Raw genomic sequence first — 24,111 nt, 5'->3', positions numbered from 1 at the left:
GGAGTCCTTTTTGATCATAAGATGTGTTTCAACACCCATATAGCTGCAACTGTAAATAAAGCTAAGGGTGTTTTAGCGTTCATCAAGCGTTGGTCCAAGGAGTTTGACGACCCGTACGTTACGAAACAACTGTACATCTCGTTAGTACGTCCTATATTGGAGTATTGTTCTTGTGTGTGGAGCCCGCAGTATAAAGAGCAGCAGGCTGTTATTGAATCCGTGCAAAAGCAATTTTTAATTTTTGCCCTTCGGAACTTTAACTGGGACTCGGGTAGAATCTTGCCACCCTACCGGTCTAGGCTAAATCTTATTGACCTGCCGTCGTTGCACCATCGCAGAATATGCAATGGCGTAATGTTCGTGCACAAGCTCCTTCTTGGGACTGTTGACTCCCAAACTCTCTTGGGTCAGATTGACTTGGCCGTTCCATCCAGACCTACCCGTACTTTTAGGCCTATCCGTCTACCCATATGTAGGTCTAATTATGCTGATCATGAACCTTTTAGGGTTTTATGCCATAATTATAACTCCCTCTGTCAAACCCTATCCCCTGAACTGTCTCTTAAACTAATTGCATGCAATATTTATAATCATTTAAATTTAGCTAACTTTTAACTTATCCTTTTCCGCCTTTAGTAACGAAGTACCATTATTAACAGATAATTTGTTAATTTAATAAATAAATAAAAAAAAAAAAATAAAAAAAACAAATCGAGCAAGCAACCATAACTAAACTTTTTGCCACCACTAGGAGGCCCACTTACGCTCCTTTATTTAAAAGATAAAAACTTAAGTTAAACCGCGGAATAGATAACCAATAGATCTTCTTGTAGATCCATCCTATCCTTCATCTTCACTTTAAAAAAAAATCACGATATGGTTCTCATGAGCTGCGCAATTCCTTGATTTTAATATTTAATATCATTAAAATATTTATTTTTTAATATCTATCACATGATTTGCTATGATCCGCCTCTTTGCCGCCCCTATCGTTCCCAGCTAGCTCACGGGGAGTCAGGGGTGTTTCCGACCCGATAAGCCAGGGGACGGATTGAACAAAACAAAAACAAAAAAAAAAACATACAAAAAAAAAACAAATCTAATTTATAGGACAGACTTGTCCTCGTTGGCACTTTCGTCAGCGGGGATAGTTGGTTTCGTTATCCCTAGCAGGGTCCCACCCTTCCATGAGCGCCACCTTTTGAATTCGCTCCCTTTTCATATTCAGGGTCCCGCTCTTCTTCTCGCTCTCGTCCCACCCAACTACCGTTTTCTATTCACTCAAGACTCTTTTCAAATTTTCATTTTATATCCATTATATTTTCTTATTTATCTTCTTGATTGGTTGTTGGTGTGTGGGGACAGAAACGTGTCTCCAGCCGGTGCTCCGCTGACGGTTCTCGCAACAGTTTGCCGGCCTGGCCAGTACCGGGATGCTGCTGCCGATGTCTGCCGCTTCCGCTGATGTTGATGCCTGCCGCTGATGTCTTGGTGGGATCGTCGTCTCCACGGTCACCAATTTTGTTTCCTTTTTTCTTTCAGGGCACGTGCGGCCTTCACTATTCTCCACCGGAAACTCCCCTTTTTTTTCTTCCTCCTCCCGTTTCCTTTTCTCCCACGCAACTCTGCCACTGCTTCCCAGGATCCACTATAGATGACGCTGTTTCTTTCTTCCCCAGCCCTACCTATCGGCTCTCTCCAAAACCGACCATAACACCACACTACCGTTTCCAGGATTACTCCGCCGAAACGGGAGTGCCAAGCAGGCGGGCTTTTTCAATTAAGGGGCCCCAAACGTAGGCCATCGCCCACACCCTGAGATTGAGAGTCGTACAGCTCGTACAGACTGTCACTCGGCACTTGACGTATTTTGGGCTGAACTTCGCGTTGATGTTGTTTTTAAATTTGCTCAACACGAAATTCCGCTTATATATCTCCTGACCCGGTGAGTACCTAATTTCTCGAGCTTTTCGATTATACCTGTTCTTCGCTCTGTTGTAGGCTTCATGAGAGTTTCCTCGGACCTCATCTCGGACTATTTCCATCTTGTCACTCCTCGCCAAGGGGGACATTTGTGCATCATTTAGGGCGCCCAGTCTGCGTGCCAATTTATAATCTCGGCCGCTAGTAAACATGTGCTGCCCAAACAACACAAAGTATGGCGACGTCCCGATCCCCGTGTGTATAGCGCTCCTAGCCACACACTGGATCTCCGTCAGCTTCTCGTCCCAGCGCGTGTGATCCTCACTAGCGTATGTCCTTATTGCTGCCAGTACAGTCTGGTTCACTCGTTCGGCCGCGTTCGCCTGCGGTGCATAGTTCCCCGACTTCAGGTGCGTTATGCTTCTCCTATCCAGGAATTGAGAGAATTCAGCTGACACAAATTGCTTTCCATTATCGGTATGCACTATTTCAGGCACGCCAAACTGCGCGAAGACCTCGGCGTGCAAGAATCGGATCACGGCCGAAGACGTCGCCTTAGGCAAAGCCTTCAACCAGACATATCTGGACATGTGATCGAGGACTTTAGTATGACCACATTGCCACTTCGAGTCCTCGGATATGGACCCAGGAAATCCAGGTACAGTTTTTGAATCGGCTTCTCGGTTCTGGTTTCGGCCCCCATGAGTGGACGGTGAACCTGTGTTGAATGTTTTGTTTCTTTGCAGGTGTTACAATCAGCCACATATGCCTTCACCTGCACGGTCATCCGGGGCCAATAATAGAACTGTCGCAGCCGTCCCAGTGTCCTCGCGATTCCTCCATGCATTGCCACATCGCTGTCGTGAGCCTGTTGGATCAGTGTGCTCGTCAGGGCTTCCGGGATCCATAGCTTCCACGAAAACTCCTCTAATTCCGGCCGGCCAAATTGTGTGCGCTTAAACAGCAGTCCTTCCTCCACCTTCAGGTCTGGGAACTCATCCTCATCGCTCTGGACCGACTCAATTTTTCTTCGGTATTCTTCATCCTCGAAGGCTGTGGTGTCGAACTCCAGGAAGTCGATAGCGTCAACGTCAAAGGGACGTGACAGCATATCGGCGACGATATTTTCCTTTCCTTTGCGGTGCTCGATTTTGAAGACATAAGCCTGGAGAGCCAATGACCACCTGGCTTATCGGGTCGGAAACACCCCTGACTTCCCCGTGAGCTAGCTGGGAACGATAGGCCAGGGCGGCAAAGAGGCGGATCATAGCAAATGGCGCCCAATGGTAATAGAAGGGATCGATTTTAAACACGAGTCTTAAAGACCCGGTGTAAAATGGGACCCTGCTAGGGATAACGAAACGACGATCCCACCAAGACATCAGCGGCAGGCATCAACATCAGCGGAAGCGGCAGACATCGGCAGCAGCATCCCGGTACTGGCCATAATGGATATAAAATGAAAATTTGAAAAGAGTCTTGAGTGAATAGAAAACGGTAGTTGGGTGGGACGAGAGCGAGAAGAAGAGCGGGACCCTGAATATGAAAAGGGAGCGAATTCAAAAGGTGGCGCTCATGGAAGGGTGGGACCCTGCTAGGGATAACGAAACCAACTATCCCCGCTGACGAAAGTGCCAACGAGGACAAGTCTGTCCTATAAATTAGATTTGTTTTTTTTTTGTATGTTTTTTTTTTTGTTTTTGTTTTGTTCAATCCGTCCCCTGGCTTATCGGGTCGGAAACACCCCTGACTTCCCCGTGAGCTAGCTGGGAACGATAGGCCAGGGTGGCAAAGAGGCGGATCATAACAGATTTCACACATTGTCTTTAAAAGAAATTGGCTTGGCATTCAGTGTATGCTTCCCTCAATTTTTTGTTAATTTCACAGAATAGTTAATTTTCATAGTCAGTCCTGAATCTCCATATCTGTTCTCCAGAAAACTGCTGTCCACCGTGTACATGCCGCAAACAAAAGCATCCTTGCAGGCCTGTCCTAGTCTTGTCTGCCACTGCTTGTAATATCTGTATTTGCTGAGTTGTTCTTTCTTAGTGCGAAAGTCTAGCCAGTAGAACTCACTCAGAGTATCCAAGGCAATCAGTTCGATATTCTGGCCTGCCACATAGGACCACTTAGCTTGTCTGAGGCCGTTTATCACGTCTTCGGTTGAGAAGCAATTAATGAACTTAACTTTACGGGCACTGTGGAGATAATGTTTTTTATCCCCAATCGGCCGACTAATTATTTCGAATTAAATAAAACTCGGCGCAGAAATAAAATTACGATATGTTCTTTAATGCGTGACATCCAAATTGCAAGTGTGGCTTGCCTGCCCTTTACATTGCCGCTCCGATCGCTAAGCGCAGCTTCGCTCGGCCGACGTCGGTAGGCAGACGCAAAGCGGAGATAGCGAAGAGCGAGCTGGCAGAGAGCGTTTAGCAGGGCAAGCAAGCGCAAAGCTTTAACAAACAAATGAGTGACATAGACATAAGTAACAAACAAAATAAGCGGCTGAGGGCCAAGAATTAGGTGCTATTTGGCCAGCAGCTAATCGGCTGGGTTCTGCTCCGAACATTCACCCCCCGTTGGAAGGCAAAGGCTTTCAACAGATCCATCCTGAAGGGGCAGAACCGCTATTTTTCCAACGGCCCTCTTGAAGATGCTTGCTTGGGCGCAGCTGGCGGCTACGCTGGGATGATCGTCGAACGCAGCAATCGGCGCTTCTTTACGAAGGCGGCTTGTCGTGATTACGTCTTGATCATCGGGAACCTCTGTAATTGCATAGAATGGCAGGAAATTTGGCAATGTAGAAATTGTTGAAAGTTGAATTTCATTTAGCGTGGATATGTAGGTTTTTAATATATGGAAAAGTTCGCGCTGCAGTTCCTGATTCTCCGATCGCAGTTTTTCCACTTGCACCTGGCACTCGAGCAGCTGCTTCCTGCATTGCTGCTCTAAGTTTTGGTACTCCAGCGTTGTGGGTCGAAAATCGTCAATAGAGATGCACGAGGAATTTTCAAAAGCGGCTAAAGCTGCACGCTTATTCTCCGAGCTATCAATGCTTCCTGATACTATCCAACCAAGTTTAGTCTCCTGCAATGTTGGCAATTGGGCTGATAGTCGAATCTGTCCGACGCACATTAAATCGAAGAACAAACCAGAACCTATCAACAGATCGATACGTTGGGGCTTGGAGAAATTAGGATCAGCTAGTTTTAGATTATTCGGCATTGGCCAATCCTTTGCGTCTACGCCGAAGTTAGGCTGCATTTCCGTAATTGAGTTGGTGACAATTGCAGCGAAGGAAGCTCGATAGCTTGCGTCCTGGGATTGTACAACTATATGTACAGACTTGCTCGAAGGTAGAATGGAATCTCCGATTCCAGAGATGTGAACATAAGACGAGCGATGATCCAACTGCAACTGATCAGCCAGTCTAGATGTTACAAAGTTTGCCTGTGATGCAGAATCCAAAATGGCACGACATGGGATAAGTGCTCCATAACGATCTGTTACATGGACGAGGGCAGTAGGTAGCAACACGTTCTGGCTAGGCTGAGATTTCTGGATCGAGGGGGGAGGGCTAGAACACCCGCTTGCTAGAAGCACAGTCGCGGCCTCTTGCTGGATCGATTCCTCGGCCGGTGAAGAGGAAGATGAAGCACCAGTTCCCGATGGAATGTGGAGTAGCGTGTGATGTTTGGCCTGGCAATGCCTGCAAAGTCCTGACCTGCACCTCTGCAATTCATGGCCTTTGTTGAGGCAGTTCAAACACAAGCGGCTCTTCTTTGCTTCTTTGTATCGTTCAAACGCAGAGAGATTCAGGAATGCCTGACATCTAGATATGTAATGCTCGGAGGAATTGCAATGGTTACATATGGGGTTAGGATGGTCGTTACTGGAGGTGATAAGGGTGACAGGTTTGTCTTCTCCCACCTGTTGACTAGGACTTGTTGCCATGGCTGATCCCAAATTCTCCAGCATCCGACATCTCGCTTCCAGAAATGAGGCCATGCTTGACCACCGAGGCAATCCTGACGTCGGCAAGTTCTCTTCCCATTTCTCCTTTGTTTTGTGGTCCAGTTTCGTGCCTATGATGAAGATCAGCAACCCATCGGATATCTCCTGCGGGGTCGCCAAGGTCTGAAGTGCACGCAAGTGCGAATTGATTTTGTCGCTGAGCGCGCGCAAGCCGATAGCCGAGCCCTTCTCCACCCCTTGCAGCCCGAAAATAGCCTTGACGTGTGCCTGAAAATGTAACAGTTTATTATCGAATCGCAACATTAGTAAATTCAACGCCTTGTCGTAATTCTCCTCAGAAAGTTCCAAGGAACGAATCGTATCCAGCGCAGCACCATCTAGACATCCACGAAGATATTGGAATTTTTCGATGATTGGTATACGATGGTCTTTGTGCACCATTGTCGAGAACATCGAGTGGAATTCTGGCCAATCCATGTAGTTCCCACCGAATCGCGGAAGCTGCAACTCGGGCATTCGAGAACGGCCTATACTATTATAGGCGAACAACGACGAATTCCCCTCGAGAGTATGCCGAGCCGTTGAATTGGCAACATTTACTGTGCGAGCAGCCATCAACTCCCGCGACAGCCTGGACCTAACCTTGACATAAACATTCGAAAAGTCCAGCCGGGCATCATGGGCTAACTGCAGGAAATCCAGCCTTTCAAGGCTCGTTTGAGCGGCATCGAAATCCGCATTCATTCGCTCGATTTGCTCTAAGCGAGCTTGAAGTTCTGCCTCATCTAACTCGGCAAGCTCTTCCTTGGTAAGAAAGTGATCCATGGCCTTTAGTTGGCGCGCGATGGACTCGGCCTTGTGCTTGTAGAAATCTACATCACTCGGCATTGCTGCGTTCGCGACATTGGTAGGCTCAGGTGCTGCCATGTTGAGGTTTTAAAAGAGTCTCTCAGCACGACCGAAAAAGACACCCTGTATACGTATAAACGTGGGAACCGAAAGCAAAGGGATTACAGCTAATGCCTTTAGCTGTGCGGCTGTGCGAGCTGTCCGATTCCGCTTTGTACTCCGCTTGTGTGTATTAGTGAGTTCGCTGCACTGCCTACCGCACTGCACTGACCGAATTGTCGCGACAGAGAAATTAATAGCCAGCAATGCGTGTATGTAGGTGTATGTAAGTGTGTTTTAGCACCGAATTGTGCTTAACCGCCGAAAATTTGCTAGGGCTAACGAATGTCGATCGCGAATGATTATTAATTGACACTGCAACTCAGAGATCACGTCGGGGTCACCAAACTTTATGTGGAGATAATGTTTTTTATCCCCAATCGGCCGACTAATTATTTCGAATTAAATAAAACTCGGCGCAGAAATAAAATTACGATATGTTCTTTAATGCGTGACATCCAAATTGCAAGTGTGGCTTGCCTGCCCTTTACATTGCCGCTCCGATCGCTAAGCGCAGCTTCGCTCGGCCGACGTCGGTAGGCAGACGCAAAGCGGAGATAGCGAAGAGCGAGCTGGCAGAGAGCGTTTAGCAGGGCAAGCAAGCGCAAAGCTTTAACAAACAAATGAGTGACATAGACATAAGTAACAAACAAAATAAGCGGCTGAGGGCCAAGAATTAGGTGCTATTTGGCCAGCAGCTAATCGGCTGGGTTCTGCTCCGAACAGGCACATTCCTTCGATATCTCCGCCTGCTCGTCCTCAGTGGGTACATCCCGCAGCTCTGCTCTGACGGCTTCTTCCAATGACTCCTTATTAACTTTGTGGCTGAGACTGATTAATGCAACGCTCCATTGCCTGCCTCCGTACTTGTAGGGAGCCAAGCAATGCGCTATTAGCTTCTGCATCACTACACTCTTACCGCTATTGCTTGGCCCCGAGATTTCAACTAGAGTCCCGTCCTCAAAGCCGCATTTGCCAAACACTTCGAAAATCCAGCTGCTTAGAAGTCAAGGTCCAATATTCCATTTGATTTGATTTGGGTAGTGTCTGGCTAACTAAAACCTTTAGCTTTGCCCACGTAATTTTGGGCCATTGATGAAACAATTTTCTAGTTAACTGGCGTATTCTTAATACTTGCTTTTATTGTATTTTGACTAAAACAAGGCATAAACAAAATAGTTCAACAAAAAAACAGTCGCAGTGTTGCTGGTATTTGAAGACAGGATGCGTGTATAGGCCTTTGTACACCCTATTTCGATAATTTTATATGAAGATAAAACAAATTGATATTCTTTAGACATATTTATGAATATTATTAGTATCTTGTATATATTTATCTCGATCCTGATGCCTACGGACCCTGGGATGACAAACATTTTCTCAATTATATAATATCCTTTTCCCCCAGGGTATGTTTGCATGGAATGGGACTCATTGTTGTCAACCGGTTATGACGACTAATTCCTGGTTATTCTTTCTTCCGTTAAATATTACCAGCTATATAGAACATTTAGCCATGCCCACTTAATTTTATACGATAGGTAAATCAATTTCCTACTTGATTTGCATAATTAGAATAATTGCATTTATTGGATTTGACTGTAGTCTTTCAGACTAGAGTGGTCTCGAAGTGTAGAATAGTGTTATGAAATACGGGCGTGATTCAGCACTGGTCTAGGCCTTTCGATGATCATCGATATGAAAGAAAGATTTGTCAGAATGCAGCTCTGTAAATAACAGATTTTCAATCTTCAAAATACATATTTAAAATTAAATGCATTCGCAAGTTATTTAGGCCATTGTAAAGTCGTCTTTAATCCAGTTTTTGAACTAAGTTTCTGGATGCTGATCCGGAATCCTTTAAGCCCCACCAAATTATGATTCATCATTGTCGTTGTCGTTCGGTAGCATCGGGCTGCTGAGTTGTTTTCGATTCAACGTCCAGAATCCGAGCTTAAAATACGATTTAATGCATAAACAGATTACGCATGATTGTAAAATGGCATTGAACTGATAAAGGATCGGGCGGCGGGGCAGTGTGGCGGCTTATCAATCAGAACTCAAAGTCACCGAAAAATTGGATGATTCGTTGCCTCGATATGAATACGAGAAATATAAAATTGAGCCGAAATGATATGGATACCAAACGTGTACTCAACAAAGAATTCATTAAGGGGCGCCTGAGTCTTTCCTGGGCGAGTAAAGTTCGAGAATATTCGAGATAAAACTGGCTTAGCCGGATAAGTGGAAGACAGATAAAGAATATTCATAGTCCCATGCTAGTACACTTGCTCTAACCGCCACACAAAAAAAAAACCGTCTACCACTGTCAGTTAATGGTATGGCCCTTTTAATGAATTCAACACGGCTTATGACTTTCGGTTTTTCTCCGTTTCTGCGTCCGACTAATTGTATCGCACCCAAAAAGTTTATCTATTTGAAAACAATTTCCCCAATTGCCCAATTGCCGGTTTCGGCCATCTTTGTTGTGTGCGTGGAGTGCGGCGAAGACACCGGTAACCTGTTGGAGAGCCAAAGCCGCTGTGCTGAAGTACCCAGAATATGAATGGGTTCCATTCACAATTTCGAGTTTATCTTTTTGGTAGTGGAAAAAGCCAAAAACGCCGCACACCAACACCAGCACAGCCCATCACAGCAGGAGAAGCACGAACACATACACATACTGTTGTTTGCCTGGCATAATTTGAGGCAGAAACGAGGGGGAACGTTGTGAGTTGCTGCGGACACCGCAACTCTACGGTTATACCCGATACTAAGTCAGTATGGCTCTCCTCCGGCAGACGCCGCTAATATTAAACGACACAACAAAGAGTGCGTGCGAGAGAGACAGAAAATCAGTATGAGCGTGACGTCGGGCGCTGCGTAGCCACTGCAAATTGATTTGTTCCTCTTGGCTATAAAATTTATCTGATCTGATCCAGATTCAGCAATCTGATAGATATGGTCATTATCTATGATTGGTTGATTGGTTTTTAGTTTTGTCGAATCTGCAATATTGTGGATGCAACAGATTTTCGTCCTTTGTGTGGGCGGAAGGGGGTGGGGCGAAATTTTGAGGTACACGTTTTATAGTAAGATCGAACAGGAGTGCGGATACCAAATTTGGTTACTCTAGCCTTAATAGTCTCTGAGATTTTTGAATATCCGCAGATTTTCGTTCTTTGCGGGGGCGGAAGGGGGTGTGGCGAAATTTTGAAACAAACTCGTCTCGGTCCGATATATTAGGAGTATGGATACCAAATTTGGTTGCTCTAGCTTTTATGGTCTCTGAGATCTAGGCGCTAATGTTTTACTCTAAGCAAAGCCGCCTATGCTACGTGTGTGTTAGAGAGAGACAGGGCGAGAAAAAAATGAAATTGTTTTCTTGATGCTGGCTATAATAATAATATGATCCAATTCAGATTCCGCAGTCTTAAAGATATGGTCATTCTCTACAATTCTACGTTTTTGGTTTTCTCATATCTTTAAAATTGTGGATGCCACAGATTTTCGTCTTTTGTGGGGGCGGAAGAGGGCGGGCCGAAGTTTTGAAATATTTTTGTAGCAGTGACATATCACAGAAGTCTGGATCCAAAACATCGTTGCTCTAGCTCTTATAGTCTTTGAGCACTAGGCGCTAATAGGGACGGACAGACGGACGGACGGACGGACAGACGGACAGACGGACAGACAGACATGGCTCAATCGACTCGGCTATTGATGCTGATCAAGAATATATATACTTTATGGGGTCGGAAACGATTCCTTCTGGACGTTACACACATCCACTTTTACCACAAATCTAATATACCCCAATACTCATTTTGAGTATCGGGTATAAAAAGAGACACAGGCAGAAGCAGCAACTAGTTGCTTCTTTGCATTGCGTATACGTCGGGAAGTTCTCGTGCCATTTTGGTTCGGAGAGTTCAGTCTCGCACACACACAAACACACACATGCAACCGGCAAGCGCTCTCTCTTTCACTCTCTTCCTTTCCAATCCATCTACGTCTACGTCTCTGTCTCTGTCATTGTCACTCTCTCCAACTCTTTTTTCTACTGGCCATCATCCTGAAGCTCGTGCTGCAGTGGCTCTCGGGGAGTTTTTGGTCTGTAACTCTGTATGGTTGACCTGATCGGAGCGAACCATTCCCCATTCAGCATAACCTGAGAACCACACACACACACGCACACACATTCTCTGGCTGATAAACTGCCGCTGCTGCTGCCACCGCTGCTGTTGCTGCGTGGTTTATACTGCCAACACATTCTGATTTTCCCCTCAGTTATCTTCAGTCCGTCGCGTCGCTCGCATCGCTTTAAGAGGCGGATCAGATCAGGCCCCCGTGCGGCAGCATTTCGAAAAGGAAACAAGTAAAGCAAATAGTAGCAAAAAGTCGGACACGATTCGAACCCCAAACCCAAACCACAACACGAAGAAAGCAACGCCACACCAGAGAAACAACAGAACACAACAGTAGCGCAGCGCCCATTTATATGCTCCACATATATGTATAGTACCGACCCGTAGGCACACGCCTGTACATATAGAGGCGGACATATGTATAATCACTGATACTGATACATATATGTACCGCGTACATACATATGTGCCAGAAGTATTTATAAGCGGCGTGTTGTTTCGCTTCAGGCCGATCCTGCTTCTTCTTCTTCTGTCCGTCCCGCACGTTGTTGCTGCTGCTGTTGGTGCTGCTGCCGTTGACTTTTAACTTTCGCTTTTACTGTGTCGGTGTCCCCGCGACGCGCCACCGCCACCGCCCCGCCGCTTACTTTCGTTTTCTCACACCACACACAAAATTCTATGCAGCGCGCCAAAAATAAGAACAGAACTCTGTTTTAGAACACTCGTAATCGCACTCGAGTCCCCCAGAAAACTCCGAGGGCTGCAACGCCGCAACGTAGAGGAAACATAGAGGTAAGATCGCTCACAGACAAACCACTGATGCAGCGCGAACCGAACCGAACGCCCATCTGGCCGCGTTCTTGGCCGTAAGTATCTGCAAGATACAGAAGAACAGGCTGGATTGCAGAACCACTTCAAATGCAAATCCGAAGAGTTGATCTCGGCGGGGCCTGTCCCTCTCGTGAGTCAGCGATCCAATCCAGTTTTTGGCATTCGCCCAAGGTTCTCTTCGCGTGGCTCCAAATGATTTCGATTTGGACAACCGGTTGCCGGTAAAAAGCAAACAAAACAGTGCTAATGGCTAATGTTCCCCCAGACGTCCGCACATCGAACGCAATCGTAACCCAAAACCCCAGTACATCCATATTCATATCCGTATCAATAGCCATATAAATGGGCCGTGACGCCCGCGTGAGAAGCATTAGAACTGCAAGATGCCAATGACCTAATTTTCCCCCCCAACCACTAATTGCGTTTCTTGGTAATTAATCAATATGCGTCGGAGCCAGAGACAGAGTCATATTCAGAGCTCTGGTCTGGCCAAGAGATTGGCATGTTGAAAACTACTTTTACTCGAATTTTGCTTTTAATTAGGAGCCAGACAAAATAGAAATATAAATCTGAATTATACTGATATTAGGCATTCGGAAAACATGCTTTCTGCATTTACAATGCCCCACTCATTGCCAAATATCCACAAAACAAAAAATTTGAAGAATTCTTGCGGTTGGGGATTCGGATTTCTCACTCCACAGCGATTCGGTTGAGTGCGCTTGCGTGCCGTGCCGGGCTAAGTCGTTCGGAGAGTTCTGAGATTTCCGAAAGGAAAGATTCCACAACCAAGTGTTTTGGGAATCTTGGAAATTTTTCCACACACACCCAAGATAATCGGATTGTCAATATTTGCTTGTACAGCTGATTAAAGACAGCTCTTGACTGCAGTTGCAGTGGCAGTCTGTTTGCTTCCTTGCTCTGCTTATCAGATGGGAGAATTGGAATTGGAACCGAACCAAGGCGAAAAACAGCAAACAGAACACAAAGGCAACAACATTTTGGCGCCAATGTCGGGGTCTGATCGGATCAAATCAGATCAGATCGGCCCGATTCGGGGTCAGTTGAAAACTCAAACAGAGCCGTGAGATGTGAGATGTGAAACGGAATCTTAATCAGAGGCTGGAGGCTATGCGTCATGTATGTATGGGGAAGTGCCTGACAAAGCAAAGCCACGTGCAGATAACCCAATAAACGAGTGTATAAATAAAAATTTACATACTATACACAACAAATCACGACCTGCTACCCTCCTCCAATCTCGATGCCCCCCATGACCGATCGACGACTCTCGATTTCCATTTGAAAGGCATTTGGGCATAGGAATAGTATCGTAATTGCGCGACTTACACTTATTTTCCATAATTTAAACATGTTAATTGATTATGAATACACCATGCTCTACTTCCGACAAAAGAGTGGACCCACCGATCACCGATCACGGACCACGGACCCTAGACCCCGTCCGAACGAACCCTTCCATATCATTGATCGCTCCACTAATTGTCGCGGGGGCATTTGTTCGTGCCGATAGTGTGGTCAACGCGCCAACAGCTGGCTGGCAGATAGTATAGGCTGTCTGCCTGTCGTCCCGCATGAGATAGAGAGAACTATGTCAGCGACAAACAGAAGCCCCGAAAGATACAAGTTTCCAGTGGAACTATACTATAAGATATCGCACTCTCCTTGGACCCGCTCTGGGTGAAAGGCCGCCTGCCGTACAATGAACTTGACTTGAGCAGCAGCTGCTATGAAGTGTCTCCAAATGAGTTCCGAAATGGGAATACTTCGAGTGGAGTGGAGTGTGGGATTGCTACGTGTCTTCTAGCTTCCCAGGGCATACACGATTCGGTGTGTTGTGTCTGTCTGTCTGTCTGTTGGAATCGGTGTATCCGTTGCTCCTCCAGACATTCGAGGCACTCGAGGTGCTGCCATTTAAGGGGCGCTCGCTCGCACCATTTCGGGGCGGACCTGCCTCTTGGCCAGCTAATTAATATTTTGAGCATAAAGTCGTTTAACGATTGCTTCACTTGTACCTACAAATTGCGGCGCTCCGCAACGAGAGCTGGATGTGATGTGGAACCTGTCTCTCGAAGGCAATGGCAACATACCATCTAAATGGGTCCGCCACGCACTGCACTCGACGAAGAACCGGACGGGACGGGACGCCTACAGTTGCATGTTAAAACGAGAGGGAACGTTGTGAGTTGCTGCGGACACCGCAACTCTACATTTATACCCGATACTTAGTCAGTATGGCTCTCCTCCGGCAGACGCCGCTAATATTAAACGACACGACAACGAATGCGTGCGAGAGAGACAGAAGATCAGTCTGAGCGTGACGTCGGGCGCTGCGTAACAACTGCAAATTGACTTGTTTCTATTGGCTATAAAAATGATCCGATCTGATCCAGATTCAGGAATCTGATAGATATGGTCATTATCTATGATTATGCGTTTTTAGTTTTTTCGTATCCTCAATATTGTGGATGCAACAGATTTTCGTCTTTTGTGTGGGTGGAAGGGGGTGAGGCGATATTTTGAGATATACGTTTTATAGTAAGATCTAACAGGAGTGCGGATACCAAATTTGGTTACTCCAGCGTTAATAGTCTCTGAGATTTGTGAATATTCCCAGATTTTCGTCCATTGCGGGGGCAGAAGGGGGTGTGGCGAAATTTTGAAACAAACTCGTCTCGGTCCGATATATTAGGAGTATGGATACCAAATTTGGTTGCTCTAGCTTTTATAGTCTCTGAGATCTAGGCGCTAATGTTTTACTCTAAGCAAAGCCGGCTATGCTACGTGTGTGTTAGAGAGAGACAGGGCGAGAAAAAATGAAATTGTTTTCTTGATGCTGGCTCTAATAATAATACGATCCAATTCAGATTCCGCAGTCTTAAAGATATGGTCATTCTCTACGATTCTGCGTTTTTGGTTTTCTCGTATCTTCGAAATTGTGGATGCCACAGATTTTCGTTCTTTGTGGGGGCGGAAGTGGGCAGGGTGAAGTTTTGAAATATTTTTGTAGCAGTGACATATCACAGAAGTCTGGATCCAAAACATGGTTGCTCTAGCTCTTATAGTCTTTGAGCACTAGGCGCTAATAGGGACGGACAGACGGACGGACGGACGGACAGACGGACAGACGGACAGACAGACATGGCTCAATCGACTCGGCTATTGATACTGATCAAGAATTTATATACTTTATGGGGTCGGAAACGATTCCTTCTGGACGTTACACACATCCACTTTTACCACAAATCTAATATACCCCAATACTCATTTTGAGTATCGGGTATAAAAAACGAGGGGGAACGTTGTGAGATGCTGCGGACACCGCAACTCTACTGTTATACCCGATACTAAGTCAGTATGGCTCTCCTCCGGCAGACGCCGCTAATATTAAACGACACGACAAAGAGTGCGTGCGAGAGAGACAGAAAATCAGTCTGAGCGTGACGTCGGGCGCTGCGTGGCCACTGCAAATTGATTTCTTGCTTTTGGCTACAAAAATGATCCGATCTGATCCAGATTCAGCAATCTGATAGATATGGTCATTATCTATGATTCTGCGTTTTTAGTTTTCTCGAATGTGCAATAATGTGGATGCAGCAGATTTTCGTCCTTTGTGGGGGCGGAAGGGGGTGGGGCGAAATTCTGAGATATACGTTTTATAGTGAGATCTAACAGAAGTGCGGATACCAAATTTGGTTACTCTAGCCTTAAGAGAGAGAGATTTGTGGATGCCACAGATTTTCGCCCTTTGTGGGGGCGGAAGTGGGCAGGGCAAAGTTTTGAAGTGTTCTTGTAGCAGTGACATATCACAGAAGTCTGGATCCAAAACATCGTTGCTCTAGCTCTTATAGTCTTTCAGCACTAGGCGCTGAAGGGGACGGACAGACGGACGGACGGACAGACGGACAGACGGACAGACAGACATGGCTCAATCGACTCGGCTATTGATGCTGATCAAGAATATATAAACTTTATGGGGTCGGAAACGATTCCTTCTGGACGTTACCACACATCCACTTTTACCACAAATCTAAAATACCCCAATACTCATTTTGAGTATCGGGTATAATAAAAGAGCCATGTACTACATATGACAGATGGATGGATGAAGAGACGGGATAGTGCCACATATGTATGTGCGGCACACAAACACTCACACACAGGCAGACTCAAAGGGAGACAGAGATAAAGATACAAATACTTGGATATACACGCACTCGGAGTCACGGATGTGCATGCCATGCCTCAAGTAAAACCCGACGAAAGGAAAACATCTACGTCTCCCTCTTAGACTGATTGTCCGTCCTTCCGTTTGTTTGTCGGTCTGTCTGTCTGTTTTTATACCCGATACTCAAAATGAGTATTGGGGTATATTAGATTTCTGGTAAAGTGGATGTGTGTAACGTCCAGAAGGAATCGTTTCCGACCCCATAAACGATATATATTCTTGATCAGCATCAATAGCCGAGTCGATTGAGCCTTGTCTGTCTGTCCGTCTGTCCGTCTGTCCGTCCGTCCGTCTGTCCGTCTGTCCGTCCGTCCGTCTGTCCGTCTGTCCGTCCGTCCGTCTGTACGTCCCCTTCAGCGCCTAGTGCTCAAAGACTATAAGAGCGAGAGTAACGATGTTTTGGATCCAGACTTCTGTGAAATGTCACTGCTACAAGAACACTTCAAAACTTTGCCCTGCCCACTTCCGCCCCCACAAAGGGCGAAAATCTGTGGCATCCACAATTTCGACGATACGAGAAAACTAAAAACGAAGAAGCGTAGAAGATGACTATATCTTCTAGAGTGCAAAATCTGAACCAGATCGTATAATTATTATAGCCAGAATCAAGAAAACAATTTCATTCTTTCTCGCTCTGTCTCTCTCTAACACACAGGTTTCATGGTCGGCTTTGCCAATTGCAAAATATGAGTTCAAGGATCTCAGAACCTATAAGAGCCAGAGCAACCAAATTTGGTATCCACACTCCTGTGATATCTGACCTTGACCGTTTCGTGTCCAAATTTCGCCACACCCCCTCCCGCCCCCTCAAAGGACGAAAATCTGGGGCATCCACAAATCTCAGAGACTATTAAGGCTAGAGTAACCAAATTTGGTATCCGCACTCCTGTTAGATCTTACTATAAAACGTATATCTCAGAATTTCGCCCCACCCCCTTCCGCCCCCACAAAGAACGAAAATCTGTTGCATCCACAATATTGCACATTCGAGAAAACTAAAAACGCAGAATCATAGATAATGACCATATCTATCAGATTGCTGAATCTGGATCAGATCGGATCATTTTTGTAGCCAAAAGCAAGAAATCAATTTGCAGTGGCCACGCAGCGCCCGACGTCACGCTCAGACTGATTTTCTGTCTCTCTCGCACGCACTCTTTGTCGTGTGGTTCAATATTAGCGGCGTCTGCCGCAGGAGAGCCATACTGACTTAGTATCGGGTATAACTGTAGAGTTGCGGTGTACGCAGCAACTCACAACGTTCCCCCTCGTTTTTTTTTGTTTTTTATACCCGATACTCAAAATTAGTATTGGGGTATTTTAGATTTGTGGTAAAAGTGGATGTGTGTAACGTCCAGAAGGAATCGTTTCCGACCCCATAAAGTATATATATTCTTGATCAGCATCAATAGCCGAGTCGATTGGGCCCTGTCTGTCTGTCTGTCTGTCCGTCTGTCCGTCTGTCCGTCCGTCCGTCTGTCCGTTCCCTTCAGCGCCTAGTGCTCAAAGACTATAAGAGCTAGAGCAACGATGTTTTGGATCCAGACTTCTGTGATATGTCACTGCTACAAAAATATTTCAAAACTTCGCCACGCCCACTTCCGCCCCCACAAAGGACGAAAATCTGTGGCATTCACAATATTGCACATTCGAGAAAACTAAAAACGCAGAATCATAGATAATGACCATATCTATCAGATTGCTGAATCTGGATCACATCAGATAATTTTGATAGCCAATAGGAACAAATAAATTTGCAGTGGCTACGCAGCGCCCGACATCACGCTCAGACTGATTTTCTGTCTCTCTCGCACGCACTCTTTGTCGTGTCGTTTAATATTAGCGGCGTCTGCCGGAGGAGAGCCATACTGACTTAGTATCGGGTATAACCGTAGAGTTGCGGTGTCCGCAGCAACTCACAACGTTCCCCCTCGTTTTTATACCCGATACTCAAAATGAGTATTGGGGTATATTAGATTTGTGGTATAAGTGGATGTGTGTAACTTCCAGAAGGAATCGTTTCCGACCACATAAAGTATATATATTCTTGATCAGCATCAATAGCCGAGTCGATGGAGCCCTGTCTGTCTGTCCGTCTGTCCGTCCGTCCGTCCGTCCGTCCGTCCGTCCGTCCGTCCGTCCGTCCCCTTCAGCGCCTAGTGCTCAAAGACTATAAGAGCTAGAGCAACGATGTTTTGGATCCAGACTTCTGTGATATGTCACTGCTACAAAAATATTTCAAAACTTCGCCCCGCCCACTTCCGCCCCACAAAGGACGAAAATCTGTGGCATCCACATTTTTAAAGATACGATAAAACCAAAAACGCAGAATCGGTGAGGATGACCATATCTTCTACAGTGCAAAATCTGAACCAGATCGAATAATGATTATAGCCAGAATCAAGAAAACAATTTCATTCTTTCTCGCTCTGTCTCTCTCTAACACACAGGTTTCATGGTCGGTTTTGTCAATTGCAAAATATGAGTTCAAGGATCTCAGAACCTATAAGAGCCAGAGCAACCAAATTTGGTATCCACACTCCTGTGATATCGGACCTTGACCGTTTTGTGTCCAAATTTCGCCACACCCCCTTCCGCCCCCGCAAAGGACGAAAATCTGGGGCATCCACAAATCTCAGAGACTATTAAGGCTAGAGTAACCAAATTTGGTATCCGCACTTCTGTTAGATCTCACTATAAAACGCATATCTCAGAATTTCGCCACACCCTTTTCCGCCCCCACAAAGGACGAAAATCTGTTGCATCCACAATATTGCACATTCGAGAAAACTAAAAACGCAGAATCATAGATAATGACCATATCTATCAGATTGCTGAATCTGGATCAGATCGGATCATTTTTGTAGCCAAAAGGAACAAATCAATTTGCAGTGGCTACGCAGCCCCCGACGTCACGCTCAGACTGATTTTCTGTCTCTCTCGCACGCACTCCTTGTCGTGTCGTTTAATATTAGCGGCGTCTGCCGGGGGAGAGCCATACTGACTTAGTATCGGGTATAACTGTAGAGTTGCGGTCTCCGCAGCAACTCACAACGTTCCCCCTCGTTTTTTATACCCGATACTCAAAATGAGTATTGGGGTTTATTAGATTTGTGGTAAAAGTGGATGTGTGTAACGTCCAGAAGGAATCGTTTCCGACCCCATAAAGTATATATATTCTTGATCAGCATCAATAGCCGAGTCGATTGAGCCCTGTCTGTCTGTCCGTCTGTCCGTCCGTCCGTCCGTCCGTCCGTCCGTCCGTCCCCTTCAGCGCCTAGTGCTCAAAGACTATAAGAGCTAGAGCAACGATGTTTTGGATCCAGACATCTGTGATATGTCACTGCTACAAAAATATTTCAAAACTTTGCCCCGCCCACTTCCGCCCCCACAAAGGACGAAAATCTGTGGCATCTACATTTTTGAAGTTACGATAAAACCAAAAACGCAGAATCGTAAAGGATGACTATATGTTCTAGAGTGTAAAATCTCAACCAGATCGTATAATTATTATAGCCAGAATCAAGAAAACAATTTCATTCTTTCTCGCTCTGTCTCTCTCTAACACACAGGTTTCATAGTCGGTTTTGCCAATTGCAAAATATGAGTTCAAGGATCTCAGAACCTATAAGAGCCAGAGCAACCAAATTTGGTATCCACACTCCTGTGATATCGGACCTTGACGGTTTCGTGTCCAAATTTCGCCACACCCCCTTCCGCCCCCGCAAAGGACGAAAATCTGGGGCATCCACAAATCTCAGAGACGATTAAGGCTAGAGTAACCAAATTTGGTATCCGCACTTCTGTTAGATCTTACTACAAAACGTATATCTCAGAATTTCGCCCCACCCCCTTCCGCCCCCACAAAAGACGAAAATCTGTTGCATTCACAATATTGCACATTCGAGAAAACTAAAAACGCAGAATCATAGATAATGACCATATCTATCAGATTGCTGAATCTGGATCAGATCGGATCATTTTTGTAGCCAAAAGGAACAAATCAATTTGCAGTGGCTACGCAGCCCCCGACGTCACGCTCAGACTGATTTTCTGTCTCTCTCGCACGCACTCTTTGTCGTGTCGTTTAATATTAGCGGCGTCTGCCGGAGGAGAGTTATACTGACTTAGTATCAGGTATAACCGTAGAGTTGCGGTGTCCGCAGCAACTCACAACGTTCCCCCTCGTTGTTATACCCGATACTCAAAATGAGTATTGGGGTATATTAGATTTGTGGTAAAAGTGGATGTGTGTAACGTCCAGAAGGAATCGTTTCCGACCCCATAAAGTACATATATTCTTGATCAGCATCAATAGCCGAGTCGATTGAGCCCTGTCTGTCTGTCCGTCTGTCCGTCCGTCCGTCCGTCCGTCCGACCGTCCGTCCGTCCCCTTCAGCGCCTAGTGCTCAAAGACTATAAGAGCTAGAGCAACGATGTTTTGGATCCAGACATCTGTGATATGTCACTGCTACAAAAATATTTCAAAACTTTGCCCCGCCCACTTCCGCCCCCACAAAGGACGAAAATCTGTGGCATCCACATTTTTGAAGATACGATAAAACCAAAAACGCAGAATCGTAGAGGATGGCTATATGTTCTAGAGTGTAAAATCTCAACCAGATCGTATAATTATTATAGCCAGAATCAAGAAAACAATTTCATTCTTTCTCGCTCTGTCTCTCTCTAACACACAGGTTTCATAGTCGGTTTTGCCAATTGCAAAATATGAGTTCAAGGATCTCAGAACCTATAAGAGCCAGAGCAACCAAATTTGGTATCCACACTCCTGTGATATCGGACCTTGACGGTTTCGTGTCCAAATTTCGCCCCACCCCCTTCCCCCCCCGCAAAGGACGAAAATCTGGGGCATCCACAAATCTCAGAGACGATTAAGGCTAGAGTAACCAAATTTGGTATCCGCACTTCTGTTAGATCTCACTATAAAACGTATATCTCAGAATTTCGCCCCACCCCCTTCCGCCCCCACAAAAGACGAAAATCTGTTGCATTCACAATATTGCACATTCGAGAGAACTAAAAACGCAGAATCATAGATAATGACCATATCTATCAGATTGCTGAATCTGGATCAGATCGGATCATTTTTGTAGCCAAAAGCAAGAAATCAATTTTCAGTGGCTACGCAGCGCCCGACATCACGCTCAGACTGATTTTCTGTCTCTCTCGCACGCACTCTTTGTCGTGTCGTTTAATATTAGCGGCGTCTGCCGGAGGAGAGTTATACTGACTTAGTATCAGGTATAACCGTAGAGTTGCGGTGTCCGCAGCAACTCACAACGTTCCCCCTCGTTGTTATACCCGATACTCAAAATGAGTATTGGGGTATATTAGATTTGTGGTAAAAGTGGATGTGTGTCACGTCCAGAAGGAATCGTTTCCGACCCCATAAAGTATATATATTCTTGATCAGCATCAATAGCCGAGTCGATTGAGCCCTGTCTGTCTGTCCGTCTGTCCGTCCGTCCGTCCGTCCGTCCGTCCGTCCGTCCGTCTGTCCCCTTCAGCGCCTAGTGCTCAAAGACTATAAGAGCTAGAGCAACGATGTTTTGGATCCAGACATCTGTGATATGTCACTGCTACAAAAATATTTCAAAACTTCGCCCCGCCCACTTCCGCCCCCACAAAGAACGAAAATCTGTGGCATCCACATTTTTAAAGATACGATAAAACCAAAAACGCAGAATCGTAGAGGATGACCATATCTTCTACGGTGCAAAATCTGAACCAGATCGTATAATGATTATAGCCAGAATCAAGAAAACAATTTCATTCTTTCTCGCTCTGTCTCTCTCTAACACACAGGTTTCATGGTCGGTTTTGCCAATTGCAAAATATGAGTTCAAGGATCTCAGAACCTATAAGAGCCAGAGCAACCAAATTTGGTATCCACACTCCTGTGATATCGGACCTTGACCGTTTCGTGTCCAAATTTCGCCACACCCCCTTCCGCCCCGCAAAGGACGAAAATCTGGGGCATCCACAAATCTCAGAGACTATTAAGGCTAGAGTAACCAAATTTGGTATCCGCACTTTTGTTAGATCTCACTATAAAACGTATATCTCAGAATTTCGCCCCACCCCCTTCCGCCCCCACAAAAGACGAAAATCTGTTGCATCCACGATATTGCACATTTGAGAAAACTAAAAACGCAGAATCATAGATAATGACCATATCTATCAGATTGCTGAATCTGGATCAGATCGGATCATTTTTGTAGCCAAAAGCAAGAAATCAATTTGCAGTGGCCACGCAGCGCCCGACGTCACGCTCAGACTGATTTTCTGTCTCTCTCGCACGCACTCTTTGTCGTGTGGTTCAATATTAGCGGCGTCTGCCGCAGGAGAGCCATACTGACTTAGTATCGGGTATAACTGTAGAGTTGCGGTGTCCGCAGCAACTCACAACGTTCCACCTCGTTTTTATATTCATATACTTATTTATTTGCTCTATAATATATACTATACAATTTATATTTAACTTAATTTAACGGTCAAGAGTACTGTTGGGACGCCATTGCTTCGCAGTGGCGTGGGCACCTACTCCGTCTGTTCCTTCCGCCTTCTCTCCAAGGACCTAAGCGTTCGCATCACGCTAGAGGCGAACTCCGCGGCCGCTTCCCACACCTTCGGGCCTGCCAGCATCAGCGGCACAAGAGTCTCGGTGCTGACCCTAGACCCTGCTGCTGTCTCCAATGTCTGACGCTCGAGGTCAAACCTGTGGCAGTCGAAGAGGACGTGGCGAGCGTCCTCCTCTATGCCTGTGCCACACTCGGGGCACCAGTCCTCTGTCTCGTGGCCGAAGCGCTTGAGGTAGCCGCGGAAGCAGCCATGTCCGCTCAGTGCCTGGGTAAGGTAGAAATCCACCTGGCCGTGCTTCCTTTCAACCTTGCTATGCTATGCTTGGGATGAGGGTGTGGGTCCATCGGCCTTTGGGTGAGTGGTCCCATCGAGTCTGCCATCTGTCTATGCTGGTTCTTCTGGCGGCGTCCTTAATCTCTGCTTTGGAGCGTACCTCGGCTGCACTGTCCATCATGGCATCATGGATCTCCTTCCTCTCCCTTATCAGCTCCCTGAGCTGAACTTGCCCGGCAATGACTAACGCAGCTTCGTCTGAGATGGTCCGGAACGAGCACGCGATCCTAATGGCGCACAGTCTGTACGTTGCCTCCACTCCTCGCATGTAGCTCCTCACCTTCGCGGCTTCTGCCCACACCGGTGCGGCGTAGAGCATCTGCGACGTCACGACGCTCGTCAGCAGTTTCCTCGTTGCCTGCTTTGGCCCTCTGGTGTTTAGCAGCATCCTGGATAGCGCTCCCGCGGTCCCACGGAAACGATTCCTTCTGGACGTTACACACATCCACTTTTACCACAAATCTAAAATACCCCAATACTAATTTTGAGTATCGGGTATAATAAAAGAGCCATGTACTACATATGACAGATGGATGGATGAAGAGACGGGATAGTGCCACATCTGTATGTGCGGCACACAAACACTCACACACAGGCAGACTCAAAGGGAGACAGAGATAAAGATACAAATACTTGGATATACTCGCACTCGGAGTCACGGATGTGCATGCCATGCCTCAAGTAAAACCCGACGAAAGGAAAACATCTACGTCTCCCTCTTAGACTGATTGTCCGTCCTTCCGTTTGTTTGTCGGTCTGTCTGTCTGTTTTTATACCCGATACTCAAAATGAGTATTGGGGTATATTAGATTTGTGGTAAAAGTGGATGTGTGTAACGTCCAGAAGGACTCGTTTCCGACCCCATAAAGTATATATATGTAAAGGACAGTGTATCAAGCAGTTAGCACTATCCCATCTAAATTAACATTTGAACTTAAGATACCATCGATAAGACCTAACCGATATACCCAGACTTAACCGATGTTTAAAAGACCTAACCGATAAGGGGTTATCGATACGGGAGTCGGTTGTTGGAAGTAGAAGCAGAAAGTTGAACAAAAAGTCGGAAGAACAGACTCATTAATTGCACATCTTAAATCA

At 46.0% G+C, this 24,111-nt stretch overlaps 1 pseudogene; it reads left to right on the top strand.

The window, feature by feature from the left end:
* Nucleotides 1-11,144: 11,144 nt before the first annotated feature.
* The window catches only part of LOC117192896, a 40,142-nt pseudogene continuing 27,175 nt past the window's right edge, over nt 11,145-24,111 (top strand).

Source organism: Drosophila miranda (assembly GCF_003369915.1).
Source record: "Drosophila miranda strain MSH22 chromosome Y unlocalized genomic scaffold, D.miranda_PacBio2.1 Contig_Y2_pilon, whole genome shotgun sequence".
Lineage (NCBI taxonomy): Eukaryota > Metazoa > Arthropoda > Insecta > Diptera > Drosophilidae > Drosophila > Drosophila miranda.
This window is presented reverse-complemented; position numbering and strand designations above follow the sequence as displayed.